A 14,130-nucleotide genomic window follows, 5' to 3' on the forward strand; every position below is an offset into this window, starting at 1 on the left:
CAGTGTCAAATTCATAATCAATTCCAACCTGCCAATTTCAAAAGCAAAACAGGTTCAAGGAGATTTGTAGCAACATCCACAGCTTTCTGCCTGGAGGACACACATTGCAGGCCAACAGACAGAAGCAGCAAGACACATTTCATCATGCAAACTCTTTTTCGTTACTGTAGTGAAATTATTTATTGATCTTTTATTGCCCCCTTAGAAATCAGTGAATAAATGACCATCCCTCCTCTTGTCCTTACTCTTCAGAAGATCACCGGATTTTGTCACTGAATGGACCAGGGAGCTAACCCAAGACCTTCACAAATATGCAACTTTCTATTTATATTAAGTCCAAGACACACTGCTAGCGCTGAGTGGAAGCCTGCACTCCCACGCATTAGTTATTCCCATTTGGTATGCGAACAGAGAACACTGCTTTGCAGGGCTGTCGATCCAGCATGAAGCTCACTTTGGAAAATTGTTTTTAAAGAAGAGAATGTCTGCATGGGGGGAGGGAGGAAGGTGGGGGAAATTAAATCTCCTGGCACTTTCGTTCATTATTTAAAGCAACTGTTATTTTCTCTCTCACTTTGGCTTTTGAGTTGGATATCCAAGAGACAAGATTTCTTCTACTAGGCACCACTGGGGGAAACAGAATGTGCGATCAGAGTTTCAGAGAACTTCTTTCCGGCATTTCAGGCAGGAAGCAGGTCCAGAGGAGATGGAACAAGCTGCAACAGGGAATCTGAAAAGACTTTGAAATGCTGCTCTGATCTCTGCTGGTTCAAACCTCACACGAGCCACTGCTTCAGGTGCCTATGCATAGCATCGAACACTACCAAATACAGAATACGATGAAGGAAAAGCTAGGGATGGGGATCTGTTAATGGCAGGGAATTTATTGGGGCACATCCTGTCAAATGCCAAGAACCCTCTCAGGCAGTCACTGTAATGAGCATCCTACCAGCACACTCAGCTCCACACATCTCTGAAATGGCCTTCTTTTGATTCATCAGTGACTGCTCTGCCCAGGTCAGGACTCACCAGGCTGTGAAGTAGAAACATTGCAGAAGCTATTTCTGACAGTTTCAGGAAGAAGCTGATGGATACAAGCAACCTTGCTCCTCAGAGATCTTCAGGTGGTGCTGAGTCGGTAACTCTCCTCACTGACAAGCACAGACGGGGCTCAGACCTGAACCGAGGGCCTCAGAGTCAGCTCTGATGATACTTGGGTGCACTGTCTTAATTGGACTTTACAGCTGGTCCTGTCCCTGTAATGAACCAAACTGGTACCAATATCCGAACATAATTCAAAGCTAAGATCCAGATTAAGTTTTATTGTTATTTATTGCTATTCTTTTTAGACCAGCAATTACACAAGGATAACTCAGGCACCATAGAAAAGGCCATCAGATAAATGCAGACTGCATAACCCTGTATGCCTTGAAGAGACAGGGGAAAAACAGTATATCATGGGATTTCAGGTTGGGAGTACTGCCATCAGAAAGCTGGAGGGAAGAACATTATTAATGAAGCACTTTCATTGAGCTACTCTGTAACTTTGGACGAGGTAAGCAGAGTCTGGAGGATATGTTAACTCCATGCACATGCAGAATGGGCAAGCCTTGTGGCTGTTAATGGCTTTGTTAAATCATTTCTCTTAGTGAGTCTGTCTGTAATAAAGGATTGCTGCAACTTCCCTAATTTTTTAAGCTACTTTGAATCTTACATATGAAAAGTATTAAGTGCTGGCAATAGGTCTTTAAAATTAAGGTACTAAAAAGGTCAAAGTCATCAGCTTACTTTTTGTAATGAGGATCAAGCAACACTGGGATCTGAGGGTGCCTGATTAGTTGGACACTACCATTTTCTTATGTTGTCTGTTCTACCTTTCTTTGACTATATTTCCTCTCCCAACTGTTTGTGGATGAGTTAAGTTAATCTGTTATAGCATAAGGTACCAGATTGCCAAACTGCAAGAGTAAAGGGATGCTGTATATTTAGGTCTGCAAGCAATATCAGTACTAGTTTCTCTGTCCACTAACCCATTTCTCTTTCCCTCACTACTTCCCTACCCTATAAAAAACTGCAATTAAAATTGAGAAGGGATTCATAGAAGGAAGAAAAATTGCAGTATGTCGCTCATTCTATCCCACCCCTCTTTGGCTAACCTCCCAACAAGAAGGCTATTTATACAAGCAGAATTTTTTCAGGAGGTGGAAGAAGAGCTCTGTTTTATCTCATCTGCCCATCTGAAAGGCAACTTACCAGCTATCAAAACATAATAATTTTCAGATGCGGAGAGTGTTTAGAAGACAAAGGTGAAAATCATGAGGTATCCTAGCAATCTGCATACATGTAGCCACATGAGCGCTTGAGCTCTTGAGGTTAAAAGGTAATATCCACCAAAATGAGCACGAACAATGAAAAATGTGAACAGAGCAGTCTCTATTTTGACCATCATCTCTTTCTCCAAAGAGTGCGTGAAGGAAGCAGAGATGTTCAGATGGACAGGCAAAGGAGACAACATCCACTCCAGCACACTGTCACTGAGCCCTAGAGAAGGCAAATGCCCTTTTAGAGTGCTACACAAGATGATTAAAATACCAATAATTTTTCAGAAAACACTAAATCTAATCCCTTTCAAGAAATCTGTGGACTCCGTCACCTTGGAAATCTAACTTACTTTGATCGGCATGGGGAGCCCTTGTGTTATTTACCACAAGGAAAAACCTTGCTCTGCAGAAACATCAATCCAGCCTGAAATTTATTGTGTTGAATGGAAAGGAAACCTGCATGGTGAAAAACCAACAGCAAACCAAAAACCTCCCTAAGAAAGCTGACAGCAGGGGAAGGAAAGATGTGGTTCTTCTAACTCAAGGTAGGGAAGAGGATTATCTATGATGGGCAGAGGAAGGGAGAAATAAACACACTGGATGAATAGTTCTATGAAAAGTACTCAAGTTTAGGTTTCAGAGTAAAATGAAAAAAGTCAATTAAGATGAACAAGACATCTATATACTTATTTAGAGGTGATTCAGGCTGTCTCAAAATTCAGGTGAACACCACTACCCATCGAAGTTGATTTCACTTCTAAGTAGGACTGGCATTGCACAGGGCTTTCTATGTCAGTACCAAAAGTTATCACAGGTGTGTCTTCTACAATCAGTGGACTGTATAACCTGTCTGATCATCCTCACAATCCTTGTAGCCACAGAGACCTTTTCCTCTTGGGCTCAATGATCTTTCTTTAAATCCTGCTTAAGAATCTAATCCTTCTTGTAGTCTCCCAAGAAGTAAGTGTAAAAGTCTTTCCTCTTAAACAATAAAACGTGGCAAAAATATCCTACTATGAAAATCAACGTGTAAATACCTAAGAATTTTTCTGGTGAACGCCACAACATTCGTCCCTTTACCTATAACACTGCTGGCTCCACTAGTCTCCACAGGAAGAGTTTTCTGTCCATGGCTGTACAAGCTTACATCTCTCTTTTCCTCAAAGAGGAGGACAGGAGCCTAAGGCCTCATAGCTCCTTTCATCAAGCAGCCTGGCTGAAGGGAACTGCCCTTTGGCAATGAGAATCACAGCAGCTCTTCACAGAGGGGCTAGGATGGTAAGTTCAGACCTAGACATCTAAACTGCAGGAGTTTGAAGTTTAGATTGGTAAAGCTCAGCCTCTGTCTCCCATGAGATATATTATCAGTTTCAAAAAAAAAAATAAATAAAGGGTGTCAGGAATTGAGTTCATTTTTTGGATCCCAACTATAGCGACACTCAAAGTACAACTTCCTAGAGCAGCACTGTAGCATCAAACTATCCTGAGTTTTAGACCAAATGTTTCATTTTCCTCCTTCAGAAAACTGTGCTCCCACCAGAAGAAAAAAAAAAGGAAAAAAAAAAAGGAAAAAAACACAATTTTTGCAATGAGCTCTTGGAGAAAAACTAATCTGACAGAAATCAGTAGACATGAGGGTTACTTCTGTACATCTTTATCCAGCATTTAAAGTACTGTATATACAAACACCCACCACAGAGGAGACAACTAAAAATTAAGGGTAATTAAAAGAACAAGATGGATTTTGCAGAAAATTTGATAGTATTAAAATATTCTTCCTAACATATTCAGAGAGCCTTTTACAGGAGGAAAAGGAATCGATGACCTGTGACTCATCTATACTTGTCTCTTCTTTTGCTGTGACTTATAGCTTGATAATAAGTGGAATTTTATTTTACTGAACTTCCCTCGAAGGGATCATTTGAGTCAAGAGATCAAACTTGACTACCCCCCCCCAAAATAGTCTGTGTGTGAGCAGATGTCTGTGCCCTGTTGATTATTGAGCTATCGTCTTGATCAGATTGGAGATGACTTCTTTAAATGCTTTCCAAAAACAGGGAAGAATTTGACATCTCTTATGCGAAGTCCACCTGGACAAGGGGGAAGAGTGCCATAGCTTGTGGAAGTGCTAATCAGGCAGTCAGAACCTGACTGACCCATGCTGGTATTAAAATATCTACAGCAGAACCAAACAGTCCTTGCAAAAATGGGAAACTGCATACATGCTCCAAGCCACATGTCAAAACATGCTTAAGTCGAGACTCCAAAGTGAAGGCACAGGATGTCTCTTCTTATTCAAAGGTATACACAGGTTTATAGGAGAAGCAGGACCTAAACTGGGTTCTCATAAACCCTAGGCTGATCTAGTAACCACAAGGCCTCTCTCTTCCTCTACTGATTATTTGAGTTGCAATATGTGTTGTTACTGCTGTTGTTAAAGCTGAGGAAATACTACAAAACAGTACCTTAAAACCTTCCTCTGAACAAGGCCGACCCAGCCTACTTCTTAGGATTCATGTGCCCATATTCTTCATTTATCTTCATTTCGCACTGTTGTTCTTGCCAGATAAGCTGTCTCTGCCAGAAAGCTTTTGGAAAGAGAAAGTGTCATGAGAACCACTGCAATTATACATACAAACCCATTCCAGCTGGGTCAGTGCAGCCATTTTGAAAACTTTTTGCAGCTAGGACTGCATATTCACTTTTGTATACCTCTATTTTCATGCATGTCTTCTACTTTTCGTTATTAACCAAAGGCTACTGCTTTCTGCAAATTCACAACAGTTTTCTGGCAAATTCTGGATGCTTACAGCAGTTTAAAAACATTCTCACCATGCGAATGCTGAGTTCTGGTCCATTCTGGCATGGTGCTCCCTGAATTCCATATGGGGAGATGATGAAAAGCAGGTGGATGTGGCCTGGAGGAGGCTGCGGGCCATGGAGAGCCCCCGCAGGAGCAGGCCCCGGGCCGGAGCTGCAGCCCGTGGAGAGGAGCCCACGCAGGAGCAGGGGGTCTGGGGGGAGCTGCCGCCCACCCGTGGGGGACCCGTGCTGGAGCAGTTTGCTCCTGGGGGATGGACTCTGTGGTCCTGTTTCTCCCCCCTTTCCCTTTAAGGAGGGGGAGTGAGAGAGCACCTGGGGTGGAGCTCAGCTGCCCTGCTGGGTAAAACCTCCACAGATGTAAGAAGAAACAAGAGGGGTGCAGCTCAGAGCCTGAGCAGGGGCCAAATAGAGTCAGCGAGGCAGAAGCAAAAGGTGGAGGAAGCAGTTCCTGGCTGCACCAGGGTGAGTCTGTTCCTGCAGGCCCCTCCATGTCATCCTTGCAGCAAACAAGCCTTGAGCCAGTTCTGGTCTGCTGACTTACAACATTTAGAGGTGTTCTTCTGGAGCGTGCTCTTGAGCATATCCACAGCATTATGCTGGCTCATCACGCAAAACCCTCCTGGATTCTTTCACAAAATAGAAATTCAGGGATGAAAAAAACCCACAGTGCTTTCAAAAGGAGTCAGAGCCTGATTTACGGCTTTATGTCCAACCAATGCCAGCTCGGTTCAGAGAGTCAGAGTTTCTCCAAGGAGAAGGTTATTTCAAAACCTCCTGAAATTTTCTGAGCCTTATTTTCCTGGTGCCCTCTGCAACAGTCCCCCAGTGAGACATTTGGTAGCCAGCAGAAAGAGGAGTTCAGTCTGTCTGCATCAGCACAGGACATATACGCAGCAGTGAGTTACAGATCAGGCTAGGTCAGAGAAGGCTGTGTGGGCTTGTCATAGCAAAAGCAATTTGCCCATCATGAAATGGCTTAAGGGCAGATCTTTTTTATTTTTACAGTTATTTTTACAGTTGTTTTTTTTTTTTTCTTTTTCCTATTACTCCACAACCTGGTGCAGCTGCCTTTGATGTTCTCCCTCTCCAAGATTTCATGCTACAAGCTTGGATGAGAAAGCCTACTAAGACCAGTCTTGCCACCCCTCCCTGCATGGCTGTCTCTCTTGTACCCTTCCAACCGTGAGGAACTACAAGAGGAGACTTTTTCAGAATATTTGGGTATTGCAGTAGGACATACCTTGCACAGAACATATCCTGAGACAGTCCTGGCTGCCAGTACAGCATGCTGTCCTAACCTGCACACCTCCAGCCCACCCAGCACTGTGCCACATCCACGTAGGCATTCCTGTCATTCTTTGAGAAACTTTGGCTTCCAGGACAACAGACAGGGTGCACCCGTGATCATCCCACAATTCCCACAGCACTCCCTCCCTCTGTCCCGGCCAGGCATAGATGAAGTGCGGTGGTTTCAGAGCAGTACTTTAAAACCTCACGAGTCAAACCCTAGTATCCCTTAATATTTGATCCCAGCATGTAAGTGGTGCTTCATGCTGTTTCCCTCTGTGACCTCAATATCCAATTCCCGTTCCCCTTGGTTGCTTCACTTGCAAGAATAATGCCATCTGTGTTGAAGATAATACCCTGTAGCAACAACTCAGTACACTTGGTCACTGTGATTTCTTCCACCAAACCCCCTACAAGGCAGAGCGAGGTGCCATGTGTAACCCACATGTTCAGCTAATACAAAATCTGTAACAGCAGTTCTTCTAAAACCTCAGACTAATCCTATTAACTCCTAGCAGCAGGTGCGAAGGGGTTGATATGCCCGGCCCTATGCCTCCCACAGGTACAGAGATGCACTTGGGGCTCTCATACCCTTAGAGACAAGCAAACAAATGTTCTCCCACACACAGACCTGTTCACACACCCACCCCACGCAGCGCTCGCATGCAGTTCTGCTCAATAGTGTTTTACTGGGAGAGATAAGCTGTACATGCAATATTGTGGTGTAAAGAGAAAACAGAATTCCAGATCTCCATCAGAAGTAGGCACAGGCTTCTCAGAGCAAGGCTTCAAAACACAGCTCTGATTTTATCTGCCATGTCCATTGGTCATTAGTATCAATTCCTGATTTGGTGTCATGTGGATAGCCTGATGTGATCTCTGTTGTCTCTCTTTTTCCCCCCGGGGTTAGGAACTGCTTTTTCTCATTACCTTTTTGTTGAAAAGTGTTTATCATGGCAGATAATCTGTGAAAAAGCTCCTTCTTGAAACTATTTGTCTTTTAGCTGTGGGAGTAGGAAGTGCCTTACAGTTTCAGTCCCTCTTCTCATTTTCGAGTCATTCTTCTCTCATGGTAGCGCACTCCAGCTCTGGGTGTCCAGCTCCACTTGTAGTCCATATTCTTGCAGGTGCAGCCAAAAATCAGGCTTGGCATAAAAATTTTAGATGTAGAAGTGGAAAAAGGGGGTGCACTCCTTTAGTTCAGGTTCCCCGACTGCCCGTTGGACTAAGTCTGTTTGCTTTCACATGGTAGGTTTGGTGTTGGCAGTTGCATATGCCCTCATCCACATCAGTAGGCATCTTCTTCACTGTTTCAAGACAAGGGTAGTATGGTTGGGTGAGTGGGCAACACCCAATGGCAAAATACATTGTGCTTTCACTCAGATTTGGGTTTTTAACCTTTGACACTTTGGAGCACAGACGTGTCTGCCTTAAACCAAATGGCACCACATGCAGTTGGCTTTTCTGCATTTTGATTAGAAGTGAGGAAGGAAATTATTCTGTTCTGTAGTTAATTTGGGGGGAGTCACTGTGTAATGCAGAGAAAAACTAAGTGAGGTTCAGATTTTTCATCTCTTAAGAAACCTGAAGATTTTTTTCATCATAAACTGGTGATGAAAAAATTAAATTTATACTCTTTCACAAGGAATGGAAATACTGATACTGAATGTTGACTTTTTTTTTAATTAAAAAAGAAGATTTCTGATGATCTCAAATTCTAAGCATTTAGTTTTACTGAAGTAATATAAATTGTTCTATTTTAAAGCATTTCAACAAACTGCATGTCCCTCTAACACAGCTGTTTACAGGAATTAGCTGTGTGGTTGCTTCCTGGCCAGATTACGGCTCCAATAACACACTCCGAGGCACAGAGCTCACACAGGGTGCTGCCTCAATTGACCAGACAAAACTGACTGCATTGCCTTATGGGTTTACCAGCTTTTGGTTGAACCTAACAGAGAGTGGAGACAGGGGTGTTGGAAAGGCAATCTGTGAAAGCAATACACCCTAGGGAAATACAGCTTGGAATCAATTCAGAACTAAACTGCATTTTTTTTCCTGGGGAAAAAAAAAAAAATCTTTGTTGAGGAACATTTTCACACAGGTTTAGTATGGGGAGCAGTGGGGAGGGAAGGGAACAGGAGGTGTATCTTGTGCAAATATATCATTATTGAATCCTACTGATGCTGTAATGACAAGTATAGGTTGTTATCTTTAAAATGAGCCCCACTCTAACCCTGCATGGCAGAATGGACCCACATGCCACGTTCTGTGCACAGATCCACAAGCAGCATCGTGCTTCTACATGATCATGCAGATCAGAGCTCACCTTGTGATAACTCAAACCCACACCACAGAAACCTACAGAATTCACAGACACCTTTGCAAAACTGAAGAGCAGGAGTAACATATTCTGATGTCCTATATCACGTGCGGTCTTACACAAAAGGTGTGTGCAGGGCTTGCAACACATTTTCCTGTATTTTATTGGAGTTGTCCTTGAACCAGAGACACTTACTCATAGGTTTGATTCCAAACACATAGAGCCTTCCTTCCTGCCACTCACAAATCACCCTGGCTCCCTTGGGAGGGCAGATCAGGCAGCCCTGTCTCTGCTGAGACACAGGCTGCAGTTCGTGCCAACAAGGAGAGAAATCCCGCCAAAACCTTTACAACAGCCCTGGGCTCATTCACATTTTCTTCTGTGCCTGAGGGGAAAGGAAGGAGGGGAGAAAAAAAAAAGAAAAAAAAAAAGGAAAAAAACCATCTGTGAATTTATTGACTCTCCCTTAAGAATCTCTGGAGCTGTAAATTCCACCTTCATGGTGCTGGCTAATTAGGCATTTATTTAACTCTGTTGCTGGTTTTTTTTTTTTTTAATGACTCACTGCTGTTGTTTGAAGTTCACTGTCTATTATTTGTAATAAAAACCTCTGTCATATCTTTGCCTCATTATTCCTAACAAATAGTGCATTTCCTGTCCCCCCTCTTCCCTCTCTCTCTCTCTCCCCCTCCTCTCTGCTCCCTGCCACCATCACCTCTCTGCCTGGCGCTCCTGGAGTTTCAAAGCCCAGCTGTTAGCATTTTGTCGGCGGAGTGCTTCTGAGAAACTTCTGTCACGGGCTCCAGCACAGCGGGGGCTGCTGAATAAAATATCAGCCCTTCAAAAGGGAATTAAGGCAGAGAACAAAAGCGGCAGGGAGAACAAGCTGATGAGGGGCCAGTTCTGCAGTCCCCTCCCGCCCAGCAATTTGAAGGAGGGAGTCCTTTGGTGTCACTCTGCAGCAGCAACCTGCAGATGCACAGGACAGCTGTGGTGGGCAGATACTTGATGATAACTGTCCTTGATGGGAGGGAAGAAGTGAAACATCCTTATTTCATCAGCATCAGAGTCTTGAGCACAAGAGTCTTGAGCTTGCAGGATCTGTCCCCACTCACTGACTTCCTTGCACTTGCCCAAGCTTCGCTATAGAAGCATTTCTTACAGTCCAGGAAATGGCTTTAAAGTACCTTAATATTTTCTTCCAAGAAAAAGACAAACTTTCCCCAACCAATGAAGGAAAAAAAAAAGAGGAAGCAAATCAGTGCACTCAGTTCATACTGATAATTTCTAGATCTTCAAACATCACTCTTATCCTCAAGAACAAGAAGGAGATTTGGGCAATTAAAGGCCCATCAGCCTTACCTCAATTTCTGGGTAAGTGATGGAGCAAATGCTTCTGGAAGCCATTTCCAAACATATTAAGGACCAAAAAATGAGTGATTGGGCATAGTCAGCATGGATTTATGAAGGAGCAGTCGTACCTGACCAACCTGATAGCCTTCTACAATGAAATAATTAGTTCAGGAGATGATAAAAGAACAATAGGTATTGCTTATCTTGACTTCAGCAAACATTTTAAAACCATCTTCCATAATATCTTCATCAGAAAAATGATGAACTACAGGCTAAGTAGAGAGTGAGACTGAAAAAGGACTCAAATGCTGGGGTCAGAGGGTTGTGATCTTTGTGTGCACAAAGCCCAGCTGTAGACCAGTCATTAGTGGTGTACCCCAGAGGGACCAATAAAATTCAACTTCTTCATTAACTACCTATACTGCAGAGCAGAGTGCACCCTCAGCAAATTTGCAGAAGATACAAAACGAGGAGGAATGGCTGATACTCCAGAAGGTTGTGCTGCCTTCAGGCAGACTGTGCCAGGCTGAAGAATTGAGTCAATAGGTAACCTCAACAAGTTCAACAAAGGGAAACAGAGATTCCAGCACCTGGGGAATCTCATGCACCAATACATGCTTGGGGCCAACACGTTGGAAATGAGCTCTGCATCTCCAGAAGTCCCCAGCTGTGCACCTTTGCAGTAGCAGCAGTCAGCAGCCTCCTGTGATTAAGAACATTACCAGCAAGTTAAGGGAGATGAGCTTTTCCCTCTACCCCTCTCTTAAGATATCATATCTGTGGTGCTGTGCCCTAATCTGGGCTCCCCAGTACAGTAAAGACATGGACATATGGGAATGAATCCAGCAAAGGGCAACTAAGATGATTAAGGACTGGGAGCTTCTGATATATGAGGAGAGGCTGACAGAACTAGGATTGTTTAGCTTCAAGGAGGGAAGACTCAGGGTGAATCTCATCAATGTGTATAAATACCCAATGGCAGGCAGTAAAGAAGACAGCCTCTAGTCAGTGGTACCCAGTGAATGGGCAAGAGGTGGTAGGTGTAAATTGAAATACAGGAAATTCCATTTCAACATAAGAATTTTTTATTTTATATATTTATTTGCTGTGAGGGTCAGACACCGGAACAAGTCATTCAGAGAGCTTGTGGAGTCTCCAGCCTGGGGGCTATCCAAGACCCAGCTGGACGCAGCCTCGAGCTACCTACTGTTTGTGACCATCTATTGAACAAGGGAGTTTGACTAGACCGTCTTTGGTTCCTCCTTCCACTCTCAACAATCCTGTGTAACTTGAAGTTCTGAAATCTTTCTGAAGTGTGGGTTAAAGAACAGTCTGATGAGAACTAGGAATCCAGAATTTTTCGTTGAATGTATAAATGAGATGTTTCCTCATATTCAGATTGATTCCAAGTTGAAGAAATAAGCAAAAATCACCCCTTTAACCACAGCTTGTCTTTAAACATTTCAAAACAGAAAAGTGATTCAACTGAAACCATTACAAGTCTGCTTTGTTTATGCTCTGTCCTTATGCAGCGTTTCTGTCTGGAAGAAGAAATATTGTCTCACTTTTAAACCTTGGCCAGTGCAGGACTGTTTCCACAGGGAAGGAAGGATGTGCACTCATATTTGCTGCTGCCACAGGGAAGGATATACACCCATATTTGCTGCTGCTCTCTTTCAGGCACATTACAAAAGCCCCATGCCACAGGATGCTTTCTGTCTCTCCAAGGAGAGCAGTCTGTAAGTTAAGATATCTCATCATCAGTGGAGCTTTCTGCCATCAATCATGAAATTTTACTTTAGGTGCCTAGTCAGTCCTGTGCTTCCCAGGCTTTACAGCTCTCCAAATGTCTTGACAGTTAGAGTAAACCCCTTTTTCATAACTTAACCAAGCTGTACGTGTTTAAGTCTCTCCTTGTAAATAAGGTCATGCCAGCCTTTAATTATGTTCTCACGCAGCACCCCATTCAACCTTGTCAGACATTCTGGAAGTGACATGTCCAAACTGCAGTGCTGCATTTCAAAAGTGGCTGCACTAGAGCAATGTAAAGAGGGTTTTCCTCTCTGCTCCATGCCATGACACCTTCAGACATGATGTCCCGAACTGGAGCACTCTCAGATTTACTCCCTTAGCAGCTTTCAGCATCAGCAGCTGCTTCTTTCTTCATGTAAAGTACATGCATGTTTTGGATGGAAAAAGCACACTTTATATATAAATGTGTATGAACATTAAAGTATATATATATTTATATATACGTAAGAATATGTTTATATTCTTCTTACATTTGAAGAGAAGATTCAGAGCAGATTTTGAGCAAAACATTTCTGGAACTCATGTCCAGCTCACCCGGGTGTACTGGTTAAAGAGAAGTTTCAAATTTCACCACATCTCACTTCAGTGTATTAGAAGTCCTGTAACTTGCTTAGAAACAACATTTAGAATTCTATTGTTTTTTTCTTAGAACCTTGAAAGCAAAACAAAAAATAATTTTACTCAAAACTAAAAATGTACTCGCCTCCTAAAAAAGACTGAAGATTTCCTCAGCTCCTCTCAAAATACCTATAATTGTTTTAAAAAGAAAAGCAGAGGTTTTTTTTCTTCAATCCCAGTTCTGTATCGAGCCTTCAGCAGTTACAGTGGCTCTTATTTGCCGATTAGATATCATCTCACTAGTTTGTTTTCTTTAATGATCTGGCTCCAATTAGTGAGTTTATACCAACTTTTCCACCATATCAAGTGCTGTCAATTTATCATCTGCATTACCACACCTAGTTTTGGGACATCCTGCCTCAACTAAGACACACATCAATTCCAACTATTCCAGCGGGGAACAGGTATTATTGGAGGACTACAAAATAAGACTATGAATAAAGAACCATTTGGGGGATTCTTTAGCAGAAAAAGAGACGGGGTAAGTCACAATGACTTTTAAACTTCATTAAAAAGTAGAATTAAGTTTTTGTACGTCCATTGTAGAGTAAGCAAGTACCTACAGGATATGACTGTGGTAAGAGATTGATTTTATACCTTAGAAAAAGCTTTGTTGCTGAAGGATAGATGTAGACTGAAGCTGCTTAGCTGGAGATGGCACTGCGAATTCAAGTCTGCACAGTGTAGTGCAGAGTCTGCCTTTGAGCATGGCGGGGTAGCAGGTGACGTCGCAACATTGCAGCAATGACATGAGACTTCAGAGGAGAGAATGTCTTGGTTTTCAAACCAAACATGATTTCACTCACACTACCTCCTTTAAAAAGCTAACAGTGACTATAATATTCTGTCTCAGCTCTATGGCTCGTTAATATGTGATTGACATTTGTCTCCTTAACAGGGTGTCGTAAAGCTCCAGTCCTGTTCTTCATCTTTGTGCCACCATTTCTTCATAACTTGAAAGTTGTCCTTTTTATCCTTCCTTGACCTAAGGGTCCTGGGAAGCTGGAGGTAGATGGGCTGTGATCTGGATAACCAGGTGACATAAACACATTCCACTTTTACAGACCACCTTCTCCTGATCATATTGGCCCTGCCACATATAGTCTGTCCCCTTTCTTCTTCATTCACATCCATCTTGACATACCTACTAGTTCTCTACCCATCTTTTTTCTTTTTTTTCCTTCTTTTTTTTTCTGTTACCTTTAGTGCATCCTTATTGTAGTTCCTCTCATTCTAACATAAGCAATGCATATTATTAATGTTCCACTTCCCAGTTTCCCTTCCAATGACTAGGGAGGTCCACAGTGCAGACAATACAAAGCAAGCATCATTGTCAGGGACAGACTGAAAGAGTTCATCCCAGAAAGCAGTGGAGAACCCGTTTTGCAGGTAGGGAAGAAAAATGGCAGGAAGTAAAAGAAGAGTACCAATACAAGAGTCTCTCCTAAAATTAATCTGTAACATACTACAGCCCACAGGCATTTTCACTGCTTTGTTTCAGGTTTAACAACATAAGAGCTGAAGAGCTACACAGGGTATTTTCCTTCAAAGAGGGCTAGCCGGAGCAACTCTGAATACCTAAGTATGAGATGT

The 14,130-nt window shown here is 42.7% G+C and overlaps 2 long non-coding RNA genes across 2 annotated transcripts in view; both read right to left on the reverse strand.

Annotated features, from left to right (window-relative positions):
• LOC310892234 overlaps positions 1 to 14,130 on the reverse strand; it is a 285,659-nt gene that overhangs the window by 187,717 nt on the left and 83,812 nt on the right. Inside the window, exons 2-3 of the long non-coding RNA XR_014577978.1 lie at positions 5,154 to 7,738; positions 4,787 to 4,909 (exon numbers count right to left, since the gene is read on the reverse strand). This is a non-coding gene — a long non-coding RNA (uncharacterized lncRNA). The remainder of the gene's footprint in view (positions 1 to 4,786; positions 4,910 to 5,153; positions 7,739 to 14,130) is intronic.
• On the reverse strand, positions 7,746 to 9,585 carry LOC310892236. The gene is made up of 3 exons (XR_014577981.1): positions 9,470 to 9,585; positions 8,950 to 9,139; positions 7,746 to 7,959 (listed from the first exon to the last, which is right to left on the reverse strand). It is a non-coding gene; the product is annotated as an uncharacterized lncRNA (long non-coding RNA).

The sequence above is a fragment of the Anser anser genome (genome assembly GCF_964211835.1).
Source record: "Anser anser genome assembly, chromosome: 1".
Classification (NCBI taxonomy): domain Eukaryota; kingdom Metazoa; phylum Chordata; class Aves; order Anseriformes; family Anatidae; genus Anser; species Anser anser.